Here is a 13227-nt window from a genome sequence, read left to right as displayed (position 1 = left end):
CAGTATTTTGTAGTTTTCAACATAGAGGTACTGTACATGTTTTGTTAAATTTACATCAAAGTATTTCATTTTTACCTACTCTGGCTTCTTTCAAGATTTTCTCTTTGTCTTTGGTTTTCTGAGGTTTGAATATGATAGGGTTGGATGTAGGGTTTTTCACATTTATTTTACTTGGTGTTTTCTGAGCTTTTTAGATCTGTGGTTTGGTAGCTATCATTCACTAGGGAAAAATTTGAACATTATTATTTCCAATATTTCTCTTGTTCCATTCCCTTTTCTCCATTACATTTATGCATATGTTACACCTTTTGCAATTGTCCCACAGTTCCTGAATATCTTGTTTTCTTTCTTTACATTTCAGTTTTGAATTGGCATATCTTCAAGCTCACGGCTTCTTTCCTTAGTTACGTCCATCCAGGCTATTGATAAGCCCAAAGGCATTCTTTATTTTGGTTATAATGTTTTTAATTTCAAGCATTTTCTTTTGATTATTTCTTAAAATTTCCATTATCCTTCTTTAAATTACCCATCTGAAGTCAAACTCTCTCTGCAGACTGCACGATTCTGTATCTAGAAAACCCAATAGTCTCGGCCTGAAAGCCCCTTAAACTGATAACTTCAGCAAAGTTTCAGGATACAAAATCAATGTACAAAAATCACTAGCATTCCTATACACCAAGAACAGCCAAGCCAAGAAGCAAATCAGGAATGCAATCTCATTCACAATTGCCACAAAAAGAATAAAATACCTAGGAATACAGCTAACCAGGGAGGTAAAAGATCTCTACAATTTGAGTTAGAAAACACTGCTCAAAGAAACCACAGATGACACAAACAAATGGAAAAACATTCCATGCTCATGAATAGAAAGAGTCAGTATCATTAAAATGGCCATACTGCCCAAAGCAATTTACAGATTTACTGCTATACCTATCAAACTACCAATAAAATTCCTCACAGAACTAGAAAAAACTATGTTAAAATTCATATGGAACCAAAAAAGAACCCGAAAAGCCAAGACAATCCTAAGCAAAAAGAGCAAAGCTGAAGGCATCACATTACCCGACTTCAAACTATACTACAGGGCTATAGTAACCAAAACAGCATAGTGCTGGTACAAGAACAAACACATAGACAAATGGAAGAGAATAGAGAGCCCAGAAATAAGACTGCACGTCTACAACCATCTGATCTTCAACAAAGCTGACAAAAAAAGCAATAGGAAAAAGACTCCTTATTTAATAAATGGGGTTGGGATAAGTGACTAGCCATATGCAGAAGATTGAAACTGGACCCCTTCCTTACACCATATATAAAAATTAGCTCTAGATGGATTACAGACTTAAATGTAAAATCAACAGAGTAAGCAGACAACCTGAAGAATGGGAGAAAATTTTTGCAAGCTATGCATCTGACAAAGGTCTAATATACAGCATCTGTAAGGAACTTAACCAAGTTTACAAAAAAAAAAAAAAAAAAAAAAAAAAAAAAACAATGAACAGCCACATTAAAAAGTGGGCAAAGGACATGAACAGACACTTTTCAAAAGAAGACATGCAGCCAAGAGGCATGTGAAAAATGCTCAATATCACTAATTATTTGAGAAATACAAATGATCGAGTACACACCTTTATAACTTTCCGTGTGATAAGATGGGAAGTACACATTATGCACTGCAGTTACATAATAAAGCAGGATGGTTACTCTGAAGGAAAGGACCTGTGCAATCATTTGAGTTGTGAGCTAAACCACCTACTTTTTTCATGAAACGCAATTTTTACTTGAAAGAGCACCTGACAGATGGTGATTACTTAGGTTTGTGTATTTGGGAGTTGAAGGAGTTTGGGAAATGTCACCCCAAAATATGTCACCCCAAAATTTAGTGTGCTGATTACTTCAAACTGAGGGCACCAGGGGAATGGCAAATGCAGGGAAGGGCTGTCTCTGAACTCCCCTATCTGCCTAGAGACAGGTCCTCCAAAAGGAATTCAACTGCCATCTATCTCATCCCCGAGGCATCTCATTGACTGGAGAAGATGGATTCTTATCACAGGAGAGGAGAGTAGAGGTTGATGCCTTACACAGGCTTTGTCACAGGCTGTCATCTCCTCTTCTAACCCCATCTTTTACAAAAGTAATTTACTATCTCCTAAGTTGCCTACATCTCTCCTTCCCTCTCTCTTAAGAGGAGGGTATGTAAGTTTCTAGATCTCACTGGGTTTAAGGGTATTCACTTTTCTTTGCTATGATGTTCCCATGCATGTAATACATTTGTATACCTTTTCTCCTGCTAATCTGCCTGCTGTCTGTTGATTTCATAAACTCAATTATCAAATCCTCAGAGGGAGGGTAATGGGAAAATTTTCCCTCCCCTACAGCAGACTTGTCCTGACAATGAATAAAGTAAGCCTGTTACTTTAAGGGAAACAACGAACAGGAATTAGTATTTGTTGCTAATGATTACATTTAAGTTTTCAAATGAAAATTAAAATTTTGGAAAACTTGTATCTGCTACCATGAGCTCGATGACTTCCCAATGCTTAATTTTTTTTATAAGATTGGTGGTACTATCAATAAATGTAATTTTTAATATATAATGAAATGTGGAAATATTTGAAAGAGTTGCATTATTCAGTGAACTAATATTTTCCAAGTGTCCAGTACATAATTTTACACAATCATGCATGAGGAAAAGATCCATCCAAAATACAAACTAGATCAATTAATTTTAATGTACAGTTAACAAATTTACTGAAACAGTTTCAGAATCTACATTGCAAAACTTTTAAGAAACTACCACTCATCTAGTTTGGAGGTAGCATCAAAGTAGCATATTTATAATTACCATAGAAATGTATTAAAACATTCCCTTCCCTCAAATACTATATGCAACTGGATTTTAGTCAACTTCAACTACAACAAAATATTTCAGCCGCTTGAATATCTCAAGTCAAATAGATACGGTAATCCATTTGTCTTCTAAGCTAGACATTAGAAAATTTGAAAAATTTAAAATAGTGCCACTCTTCACTATTTGTGTTATAGTTATTTTTCATAACCAGGTGTTATTTATTTTAACCTTTAATGGGTTTACTATTGGTATTTGTAAATGACTTAGTAAATATACTTTAAACATTTTTCTGTTTTAATTTGTAGATATGATAAATATCAACAGGTATAACTCACCAAAAAAAGCTCTTGTCATTCTCAATAAGTTTAGCAATACGAAAGGTTCCTAAGACCTAAAAGTTAGAACTGCTGGTTTGAAGATGAATGCCATATTTAAAGACATATTGATCTTAGAATGTAGAATGGATTACAGGGGGAAATCTGAAAAGAGCAAGGAGGCTGTTCAAAGTGTCAGAAAAGAGGTACTCGGGTCCAGAGTCTAGTCTGTGTAACTATGGAAATAAAGGAGTGCTGTGGGAGGCAGGGTGGAGGCAAAACTCTCAGCATCAAGAACTGGTGATGGGTGGGGAGAGAGAGAGAAATACAGAATCTAAATGACCCATATTTTGAGATTGGTTATAACTGCGAGAATGGTAGTGTAGGAGCATTAGCTTGGGTATTTTTGTGACTGGTAACATTAGCTTAAACATAAAGGAGCAGACAGATTTACTCAATGACAAGCCTGGATACTGGCAGTCCCAGGGCTGGTTCTGCAGGTCCATAATTTCTCAGGGTCTTTCAGAGTGCCGTCTACTGACCACATCTCTCTCCTTATTGTCCTGGAGGGATTCCACTGTTTCGAGCATCTACATCTTTACAGAGAGATAGAAATTCAATAAATGAACAGCACTGGAAAGAGTAAACACATGTATAAATCATAAAATCTATTCTTTTAAACAAAACAATAAACATGTTTCATGAAGTTGAGAATTTATGTAGAATAAAATACATGACAACAAAAGCAAAAAAGGAGGGGATGGTAAATGGAGTTAAATTGTTGCATGGTTATCAGACCATTGGGGAAGTGTTAAAATACTAATTTAGAGCAGACCATAATAAGTAACAGTGCATTCTGTAATTTCTAGTGTAATGATGGAAAGATTGATACTAATCTTTTATAACAAAATAACAAAATGATAATAGATGAGATAGAAATGTATTATAAGATAAAGTGTATTATAACATTTTAAGTATAACAAAATGCTAATGGATAAGATAAAACAGAATATTTTTTAAATACCTGATTAATATAATGGAAGGCAGGAACAGAGGAAAGAGAAAATAAATTTCAGGACAAATAGAAAACAAATAGCAAAATGATAAATCAACCAGACCAGTTACATAATATTATTAAATATAAATGGACTAAATACACCAATTAAACTACAAAGTGAATCAGATATTTTTAGAAGCCCAAACTATATGTTATTTACAATGAACATATTTCAAATATACATTTATAGATAGAATGAAGTAAAGGGATGAAAAAACATGCAAACACTATCAAAAGAAATCTGGCATGGTGACAGTAATACTAATTAAAATATGAATAGACTTCAAAGTTAAAGATATTCTGAGAGATCGATTGTAACATTTCATAATGGTAACTAGGTAAATTCAAAAGGAAGTCATAACAACTTTAACTTAGTATGCACTAATACTATAATTTTAAAACATATGAAACAAAAGTTTACAGAAACTAAAGAGAGAGATGAATCCACATCAGAGTTGATATATTAACTTACCTCTCTCAATACTAATAAAATAAACAGACAAAACAAAGGCAGTCAGCCTCTTTCCCCAGCCGTCCCAGCCGTTGCCCACATGGTGGCAGGAATGGAGGCTATGCATGGGCTCAATCACATGGACTTCCATTCACCAAACGTGACCTGGCTACAGCATCTGCTGAGTGTCCAATTTACCAGCCGCAGAAACTAACACTGAGTCCACAGTATGACATCATTCCCCAGGGAGATCCATCAGTCAACCTGCCTGGTGGTAGGTTGATTACACTTGGGCAGCTTCCATCATGGAAAGGGCAGTGTTTTGTCCTCACTGGAATAGATTTTTACCCTGAAAATGGATTTGGCTCCTCTACACACAATGCTTCTGCCAAAACTACCATCCACGGACTTATAGAATGTCTTATCCACCATCATGGTATTCCACCCAGCATTGCTTCTGGCAATACCTTGCAGGGCTACGATAAGGTTCTCCAGGAGGCTGTATACCATCTGAATCAGTATTTAATATATGGTGCTGTTTCTATGACAGGTTCACGGGTAGGAATCAAGGGGTAGGTAGAAGTGGGAGTTGTACTATTCCCTATTGTTTGTTTTGTTTTTTGTTTTTTGAGACGGAGTCTCGCTCTGTCGCCCAGGCTGAAGTGCAGTGGCGCGATCTCGGCTCACTGCAAGCTCCGCCTCCTGGGTTCACGCCATTCTCCTGCCTCAGCCTCCTGAGTAGCTGGGACTACAGGCGCCCGCCACCGTGCCCGGCTAATTTTTTGTATTTTTAGTAGAGACGGGGTTTCACCGTGGTCTCGATCTCCTGACCTTGTGATCCGCCCGCGTCGGCCTCCCAAAGTGCTGGGATTACAGGCGTGAGCCACCGCGCCCGGCACTATTCCCTATTACTCCTATTGACTCCCCAGGAAATTTTTTGTCTCCTGTTCCTGTGAACGTATACTCTGTTGGCATAAAGGTCTTAGTTCCAAAGGGAAAAAGGCTTCCACTAAGAGACACAAAAATGATTCCAATGAACTAGAAGACGGCTGCCCAGCCACTTTGGAGTCCTCAGGTCTCTGAATGAGTAGGCAAATAAGGGAGTTACTGTGGTGATTGGGGTGGTTGATTCTCACTACCAAGCAGAAATTGGAGTACTACTCCACAATGGAGGGAAGGAAGAGTATGTCTAGAATACAGGAAGTCCCTTAGGACATCTCTTAGTGTTACCATGCCCTGTGGTTAAAGTCAGTGGAAAACTACACCAACCCAATCCAGGCAGGACTACCAATGGCTCAGACACTTCAGGAATTAAGATTTGGATCACTCTACCCTGTATAAAAACACAACCAGCTGAGGACAAAGGGAATATAGAATGGTAGTGGAAGAAGGTAGCTATAAGCACCAGCTATGGCCACGTGACCAGTTCCAGAAACCAGCATTGTAATTGTTATGACTATTTTATCCTTATTTTGTTATGAATATGTTTGTTTGTGTTTGTGTATGTTTAGCAAGTATCTCATTTCTTCCCTCTCTTATCCTCTTATTGACTTTATATCATAGTAATTAAGTATAGTCAGGTGTTGCTTGATGACTGAGATATGTTCTGAAAAACGCATCATTAGGTGATTTAGTGATTTCATTGTTATGAAAATATTGTAGAGTGTACTTATGTAAACTTGGATGGTACATCTACTGCACACCCAGGCTATATGGGACAGTCTACTGCCCCTAGGCTGCAAACCTGTACAGCATGTTACTGTACTGAATACCGTAGGCAGTTGTAACACACTTGTCAGTACGAGGATATCTAAATATACAAAAGGTAGAGCAAAAATACAGTATTATAATCTTATGGGACCATTGTTGTATATGAGGTTTGTTCTTGACCGTAAGGTCATTATATGGTACGTGACTGTATTTTTTTTTTTTTTTTTTGAGACAGAGTCTCGCTCTGTCACCCAGGCTGGAGTGCAGTGGCGCAATCTCAGCTCACTGCAAGCTCCACCTCCCGAGTTCACACCATTCTCCTGCCTCAGCCTCCCGAGTAACTGGGACTACAGGCGCCCCCTGCCACGCCCGGCTAATTTTTTTGTATTTTTTTAAATAGAGATGAGGTTTCACCATGTTAGCCAGGATGGTCTCGATCTCCTGACCTCGTGATCCACCCGCCTCAGCCTCCCAAAGCGCTGGGATTACAGGCATAAACCACTGCGCCCGGCCATGACTGTATTGTTAACTTCACATTACAGTATTTAAGTTGCAGGCTATCGAGAGGCATAAGCATCACCTAAGGACGTTGCATACTCTTCTGGGGAGGGAGTTAGTGCATTTGGTTGTGTGCAGGACAGTTAGGTGAAAGATGGCTTTGTTATCATCTTTGTTTGGAAATTAAGTATGGTTTAAGGAGATGTGTATAGCTGCCAGGATGATAAGGGCTGGACTTGCACTGGCTAATTTTATAGTCAACTTGGCTGGGCCATAGTGTCCAGATATTTGGTCAAGCATTATTCTGGATGTTTCTGTGAAGGTGTTTTTGTTGAGATCAACCAAAACTGATATACTAGGGGTAAAGCAAATTACCCCCCATGATGTGAGTGGGTCTCATCCTGTCAGCTGAAGGGGCTCCATAGAACAATGAGTAGCCTCTCCTGAGCAAGAAGGAACTCTGCCAACTGACTGCCTTTGCACTTGGACTGAAATTCTCTCCCAGGTCTCTAGCCTGCCAATCTACCCTGCAGATTTTGGACTTACAAGCTTCCATAATCTTGTAGGCCAATTCCTTAAAAATAAATCTCTCTGTATATACACATCCTGTTGTTTCTGTTTCTCTGGAGAATTCTGATTAATATGCTAGAAAACCTTACTGCAAGAAACGAAAAAAGACCAAAATAAATGAAAAGATGTTCCATGTTTAGAGGTTGAAAAGTTTGTGTTGTTTAGGTGTCAACTCCCCCCCATATCTTTTGATGAATTCATATATAGCTAAACAGTTTTTTTAAAGAGATGAAATTGAGAAGCTGATTTTAAAATGTATATGAAAAGACAAAGGACCTGAAAGAAACAGAATACTTAATGACGAAGAGCAAAGTTCAAGGATTTCAAGAATTATTTTGAAGCTACAGGAGTTCAGATAGACTGGTATTAGAGGAAGGATAGATAAAGAGAAGAGTGGAACAGAACAGAGGATCCAGAAATAGACCCACATGTGGTTTACCACGAAGGTGCTGCCGCTATTCAGATGGAAACAGATGGTCTTTCTAATAAATAGAGCAATTGAATACCTGTATGGAAAAAAAAACCCACTTTACCCATATCTTACCCTAAAGGTGAAAATTAGTTTAAGTTGGGCCATAGACCTAAATGTGAAAGCTAAAACAATTCTGGAAGGAGATATGAGAGAATGTTTTCATGATCTTGTTTTTCTGAGGTCTTGCTCTGACACCCAGCTTGGAGTGCAGTAGCACGGTATTAGCTCACTGCAGCTTCAAACTCCTGAACTCAAGACATCTTCCCACCTCAGCCTTCCAAGTAGCAGGGACTACAGGTGCATGCCACCACATTTTTTTATTTTCTGTAGAGATGGGGTCTCACTTTGTTGCTCAGGCTGGCCTCAGCCTCCTGGTTGCTCAGGCTGGCTTCAACTTCCTGGCTTCAAGCAATCCTCCCACATTGGCCTCCCAAAGTGTTGGGATTACAGGTGTTAAGCCACCATTATTGGCCTTCATTTTCTTAATGGACTTAGAACCTTTTTAAAAATTTGTTTTTACAGTTTCTTTTTAAAAAAATCTAAATTGTAATTGACAAGTAACAATTGTATGTATTCGTGGAGTATAATGTGAAGTTTGGTGTGGCATGATTAAATCAAGCTAATTAACCTGTCCACCACATCACTTATCATTTTCTGTGGTGAGGCATTTGGAATTCGCTTTTAGCAGTTTTGAAATATACAATACATTAACTATATTCACCAATGCTGTGCAATAGATCTCAAAGAGCTTATTCTTCCTATGTAACTGAAACTTTGTACCCTTTAAACAACCTCTACCTATTCCCCTTCCCCATGCCCCAGCCCCCGCTAACCACCATTTTACTCACCATATCTATGAGTTCAACATTTTCAGATTACACATATATAAGTGAGATCATGCAGCATTTGTCTTCCTGTGCCTGGCTTATTTTGTTGTTTACAGGTTCATTCTTTAGTGTGAACTCAGATGTTCGCTGCCCCATTGATCTTGAGAAAAATGAGAGGAAAAATGAAATGTGTGCTATGCTGCAGGAAAGTTAGGAAGGCCTTGGGGTGGATCTTGACAGGTTCATGTTCACCTGCACATGACTTTGCTTCCCTGCCTCCTGATCTCCAACCCACACCTCATTCTCTTCTCCCTAACCCCTCCCCTCTTCTATGTGCCTCAGGGCACAATAGCCTCATGCCTTTCTACAGGAGCTGGCTTTGATTCATCTAATAGGATACATGTGATCCCACAGCCTGATCTTGCCCCAGTGGCTGGCCCTTTACCCAAGTCTGTGGCATACCCTGGATGAAAAACTTGCTTCGGAAATGGGCGTATAGCCTGATTTTGGCCAATGTGATGGAAGGGAGGCTGTGGGCGCCTTCTGGGTAGTGTAGCTCCAGACTTTAAGGGTCTGCAAGTACAGAAGCCATTCTGCCATGGTTCAGAGGGCAGAGGGACAGAAAGAGCCAGTCCACGGGGTCATTGTTGAGTCATTGGATGAAACCCACTTTGAAGACTCTACCAGTCAGGATGGGCAAGAAGATGGGGTGATCCTAAACCATGACCTCAGCAAACTCACAAAAGTTAGTTTCTCACTCATGGCCAGCTATGGGCCTGGGTGGGCTCCAGGGCCGTGCTCCCCGAGGGGCGGCCCGGGGTTCCAAGCTTCCCTGTGCACCTTCAAATCAATGTGTGACTCCATGATGACCTGCCATGGGGAGAAAGGTGGAGACTCACACCCTGATTCTTAATGTTCCCCCAAAGTAACACACATTATGTTTATTGTTGGTCCTGAAATATGCTTAACTCCAAGGGGTCTCACGTCTGGGAAGGAGATTCTGGAACGTGCTAGGAATGCCTATGTAGGAGTGAAGGAGAAACTTCCCTTTGGCCCTCTGAAGCCTTGCTGAAAATCAACTGATGAAAGGCAGATTAACAGAGAAAAAAGACAAGCAAATTTATTAATGTGCACAGGGGACAACCACAGAGGGATCACCCACTTAGTGCCCTGCGGAAGTTCATTTACCCTTTCCTAGGGGTGGAAGTGATGGGAAATGTAGATGATCTTTGGATGGGCAGGAAATCATTAGGGAGGATGAACGGACCCCAAAGGCAGGAGGCAGATGCTCTGGGAAAGTGGAGTCAGAGCTCACGGGAACAAAGGTTGTCTTATTCTGCAGGTAAAGCCCCCCAGATAATCTCTTGGAGCTGCTCTTAGAAGAATAGATGAAAAGTCCATCTGGGCACGGTGAGGACTCTGAGTCTCTTCTGGTCTCCAGTGCTTGATGGTCCTGGTTCTTTGATGAGATTCCTAAGGAGGGAGTCTTAAGACAATTGCGTTTAAGCTTTCTTAGATAAGGAAATTCCAGAGACGAGTCCCTCCTGGGCTTCAGGAAGGAATATCAGGGAGAAAAAGAGGTGGGGAAAAGGTCAGAGAGAAACCTTGGTTCTAAGGCTTATTGTGGAGGCCTTTCAATTGTCAAAGCACTCCGCATGCCAAAGCACCATATTTTGGGGAATCATTTCCTGTGCCCCAACACCTATCAATGGATCTTCCTTCCAGACTGTGATTTGGGCCAGCACTCCCCTTTATGGTTGAGGTAGCTAAAATTAGGATTTCTGTGGTTATTTTTAACCAAAAGCATCTGACATTTTAACTGAAGCAATTGTTACCATTTTCATTCAAGGGGTGAGGAGATTATCAATATGCTGGGAGCTCAGCTGGGCATGCATTTCTGGATCCTCACTCAGGGAGAAAAACTCCGACTGTGCGATTGGCAGCAGCTACAAGTCTGCAGGTCACAGTGACAAGTTTCAAATAGAAACCTGGCATCCAAAAATGTACAGCTTTGGCCACGAAAGCATGGGGTTATTCCAAAGTATTCTAAGGCAAGTCTTGCTGGCGCCCACAGGGGCCTATTCTGAGGCATGTTTTAAATAAGAGTCCTGGCAGCAGGCCCCTGAGCTTCAGAAATATAAGCTGGTTCCTCTCATCAGTCACTGACTGTCTCTCCGAATGTTGTCGAATCTGGATGTTCTCAGCAGTTCAATTGTTCTTCAAATTATCCTTTGTGCGAGCCAAGGAACTGAACTTTCTAAATAAAGATTTTAAAGGCATCCTTGCAATGAAGGTAGAATGTCTACTGACTGGGTTAAGCCTCTCTGCTGTCTTCAATGGCATCTGGAACTCAAAAGGCACCTGGAAGCATTGTCCGCCTTCTATACGTGCGTGCCAGTGTTCAGGCCCATGCCAGGGTCCCAGGGTCAGGGTCACCAGGCTCTGCCATCTCCCGGGATAACCGTTGGCTCCACCCAGGACACTATGGGTGCAGTGTTCCTCAGCAAACGTTCAATGGGCAGCATGCAGAAGCCACTTTTGGAATTCCCCCATATGTCTTTTCTTTCCATCTAGCTTCAGAAATACACGTACACAAGTGGAAACCGTGCTTAAAATGAGCTCAGTTCTGTGACGTGCTCTCTAAAAAGCACAAAATGTAATGAGAATACATTTAGTCCTGGAATTTAGGGCCATAAAAATGACTCTCTCTTCCCTACGAGCTCACCTGCCCCCACACACGCTGTGCCCCGGCACTCGCCCATGCAGGAGGCGGGTTGGATGCCCTCATCCTCCAGGACACAGACTGGGGATGAGCCTGCAAGCTCCTGCTTCCTCCACGGAGCTGACACAGCACTCAGGAACACAAAGGGCACCCCCCGCAGGGCTTCTGTGGGTCGGCCTTGGGCTCACCAATCACATTCATGCCTGATGCCTTGCTGTTCCTTTCCATCGTTACACGTTGGTAGCCCAGCCAGATCAAACGGGGTCATTTCCATGTTAAAACACAGTCCACCCATCTGTCTTTTGCCTCTGCAGGCTACAGTTCTCGCCCCTGCAGGGAGGGCCAGGGCTCCAGCAGGTGATGTCTCTCTCTGGCCTTCCCGACTCCCCTGACCCTACACTTCAAGGGACGTCTGTGCAGCCCGTTTCCTAAGCCTCCTCCCCTGATCACAGTAGTCTAGTTCATGTCAGAGTTCCTGAGTTAAATGCCACATGAACTGTTCTCTAGCATACCAAGCTTATTTTGTCACTGAATTTTGGTAAGGACTCCCTCCTAGCCAGGCTCCTGGAGCCCTTTTCTTAACCAGGCCTTGTCCTTGGCCTGCTGAGCCCAATTTCAATCCCCACCTTTGACATCTCATCAAATCTCTCTTAGTAATTTTTCATCCATTGATCCTGTCTCCTTGCCTGTTGGCTACAAATACCCAAATGTCATTGCTGTCCTTGGAGTTGAGTTCTGTCTCTCTCCCTTATTGCAATAGTTTTGACCTTTAGTGAAATAAGGAAAATGCAAGCCATCAAAACAATGAGGCAGAGAACACAAACTGATAAAAGCACTATCCGGGATCTGGCCATAAGTATGCAGAATGGCAAGTGCAGATATTTTTTAACTACAAAATATTCCTAATTCCCTTTTTAAAAATAAAATAAAATAAAACCGGGAAAACAAAGATTTTTAATAATTAACGTGCTAATACAGATACAGACACACACACACACACACACACACACACTAATTTCCAAACCAGAAGTGTAACACTGAAGCAGCATTGTTGTCTGGGGTAAATACCCAAGGTTTGATGCCTCATGCCAAGGAAATTAAAGACATGAACACACGTGGAGCGGGATTAAGAGTGGAAGTTTCACAGGCAAAAGAAAGAGAAAGGAGAATAGCGCTCTCTCTTGTGAGAGAGAGAGAGAGACAGGGTGCACCTCAATGGGACTTGCAGCATATGGCAGAATGCACCAGATTTTATAGACAGCCCTGAGAGGTGGTGTCTGATCTACAGAGGGCCCAAAGATTGGTTGGACCTGGTGTGACATTGAGAGGTGAAGCCGGCTGGGCTTCTGGGTCTGATGGGGACTTGGAGAACTTTTCTGTCTAGCTAAAGGATTATAAATGCACCAATCAGCGCTCTGTGTCTAGCTAAAGGTTTGTAAATGCACCAATCAGCACTCTATAAAATGGACCAATCAGCACTCTGTAAAATGGACCAATCAGCACTCTGTAAAATGGACCAATCAGCTCTCTGTAAAATGGACCAATCAGCACTCTGTAAAATGGACCAATCAGCTCTCTGTGAAATGGACCAATCAGCACTCCGTAAAATGGACCAATCAGCTCTCTGTAAAATGGACCAATCTGCAGGATGTGGTGGGGCCAAACAAGGGAATAAAAGCAGGCCACAGGCAGCGAGAGAGGTAATCCGCGGGGTCCGCTTCCACGCTGTGGGGGCTTTGTTGTTTTGCTCTTTGC

This window comes from Macaca nemestrina, chromosome 7, assembly GCF_043159975.1.
Source record: "Macaca nemestrina isolate mMacNem1 chromosome 7, mMacNem.hap1, whole genome shotgun sequence".
Taxonomy (NCBI): domain Eukaryota; kingdom Metazoa; phylum Chordata; class Mammalia; order Primates; family Cercopithecidae; genus Macaca; species Macaca nemestrina.
The sequence above is the reverse complement of the archived record's forward strand: the minus strand, read 5'-3'. Positions refer to the sequence as shown.